Below are 2,288 nucleotides of genomic sequence, written 5' to 3' on the forward strand. Positions count from 1 at the left end.
GTCCATTTATCTGTTGTTGGTTATTTGGGTTGCTTCCCTACTCTGACTCTTAAGCACTGCAAAAAACATTGCTGTGCCTATGTTTTTTTTAATTAGTGTTTTCCACATAGACTGAACAGATGACATTTGAGGGGTCTGTGTATTTTAGAATCCCTGTGAATGCTGGAAACTGTGGGTAGTACTGAACTATTTTTTATATACATCCATACCCATGATAAATTTAAGTGATGAAATAGTCACAAAATATTAGAAATAATTAATTATAAAATACAACAATTATGATAGTATAATGGAAGTTATATGACTGTGGATTTTCTCAAGATATCTTATTCTAATATTTTGAGATTCAAAATGAAAGCACAAAAACTAAATCAGATAAGCTTGGGGGATTATAATTAGAATATAATTATGCTTAGGGATTATTTAATTCTAAAGAAGTAATTATCATTCTTCTTGGGTGAATAAGGGTAAACATCAGAGGGAAAATATTTGTCAAGGGGATTGCTTATTTTCTCTCCTTTCATATAGAACCTCCAGTCCTCACAGGCAGAGCCTGGCAAGCTACCTGTGGAGTATTCGATATGCCAACAACACTAACGATAGGTCTCATTTCCCTGACCCTGAAAGAGCCTCCAATCATTGGGAAAGATGAGTAAGGAGAGGCTGCTAAAATCTCAGGGCCGAGAGGAATAGAGATGTTACTGGTGCCCGCTCAAGTAAATCGACAAACAATGGGATGACAATGATACAGTGATACATATAGGACCTAGAGGAAAGAATGGACAAAATTGGTCATTGGGATGAAACAGAGTACTCAACATCAAGATTTGTTTTATTCACCTTTATATTCCCAGAATCCATCACGGTGTCCAGAAAAAGAAAGGATCACAAAATGTTAGGATTTAGCAGGACATGGCTACCAAAGGTATGTTAAATATGTTGAAGCAATGAAGGAGAGGAAGTAAATGATGAAATTCAGGGGTTGGACTTAGACTTTTCCAGGATCTTCCACAACCTAAATGGTACCAGGCTACCTTGAAAAAGTGAGTTGCAATTTTGATGTTTGTTGGTCTACACTGAGGAGAGCTGATCCACTAAAAGAATCTGACTTAATAATCAGAATCACAAATTCGGCCTTAAGGACAAGGCACAGATTTGAAGGAATTAGAGTGTAGATACATTTTGGAATATTTTTGCTCATCTTTAATTGAAAAGATATTTACTTTGAAACTCAGTTTTCAGGTCACTCTAATTATGCTTCTCTGTGACGCATGCTTTTATTTCACCTTGGCAGATTGGTTTCATTAGAAATAATCCAGGGTGAGGGTAATATTAACATAATATTGCTCCTAAATGAGGCACAGTTTAATGAGAGATTTGGATGTAGTTGGTGGGTTGCTGTTCCAATTTCAGACATTTAGCTGGCATTCCCTGAGAGGCTGCCAAGAGCAAGGATGACAGCTAAATGGGCTTTTCATACTCTGAATGTGGCAGTGGAAGTTTAGCCTTGCGACTCTCTTTAAAAGCCTTGGGGAACCCAATGATCGGAAGGCCCTTAACTCTGAATGTTATTTTAAATGTGTACTTGCCAACTCCAAGTTCACCAGTTAAAATTTGTAGATGAATTAGGTCATCTCTCACATTTATACATTGTTTAATTCAAACTGCAAAGCAATGTCACATACATTACTCAATCTGATCTGCTCGTAGTTGAGTGACTTTGCTTTTTCCGTGTTATGGATTTAAAATGGGGACTGGGTTTAAGGAAAGTAACTTGTTTATATTTCCACAGATAGTTAAATGTTTATGATATTTGGGAATCAATTTGGTCTACTTATCCCCAGTCTAGTGCTTATTATACTTACCCAGGAGATCTTACTTGCTAAAATTTTTAAATGTATGCATTGAATGGATAATATTTTTCATCTTTGCAGACAATAATATACATGCCACAGTTATAGGCAGACACAATAAATACAGAAAAAGCACTAAACCAAAAGACTTGACTTCATTTTAGGAGATATGAGCTTTGATATTACGCCCCAATCAGCACAATGGTGGCCTTACTGATTTATTAGTTGAAATCATGTGTTACTTCATCATATGTATGTGAAGATTTTCTTCCCATAATGCACATAGAGCACTCTAAAATATAAAGAGTAACTGTAATGAAAACTTTTATTTTTGTTTTTTTTTGGGCCACACCTGGTGGAGCTCAGTCTACCTGCTATACTATTGCTTAAGCGCAAATGAAAAAAATTTATTATGATTTTTTTTGTTTTGGGGCC

At 35.8% G+C, this 2,288-nt stretch overlaps 1 pseudogene; it reads right to left on the bottom strand.

Moving 5' to 3' along the window:
* Nucleotides 1-482: 482 nt before the first annotated feature.
* Nucleotides 483-531, bottom strand: LOC129403104 (U6atac minor spliceosomal RNA; annotated as a pseudogene).
* Nucleotides 532-2,288: the final 1,757 nt, after the last annotated feature.

Source organism: Sorex araneus, chromosome 2, assembly GCF_027595985.1.
Source record: "Sorex araneus isolate mSorAra2 chromosome 2, mSorAra2.pri, whole genome shotgun sequence".
Classification (NCBI taxonomy): domain Eukaryota; kingdom Metazoa; phylum Chordata; class Mammalia; order Eulipotyphla; family Soricidae; genus Sorex; species Sorex araneus.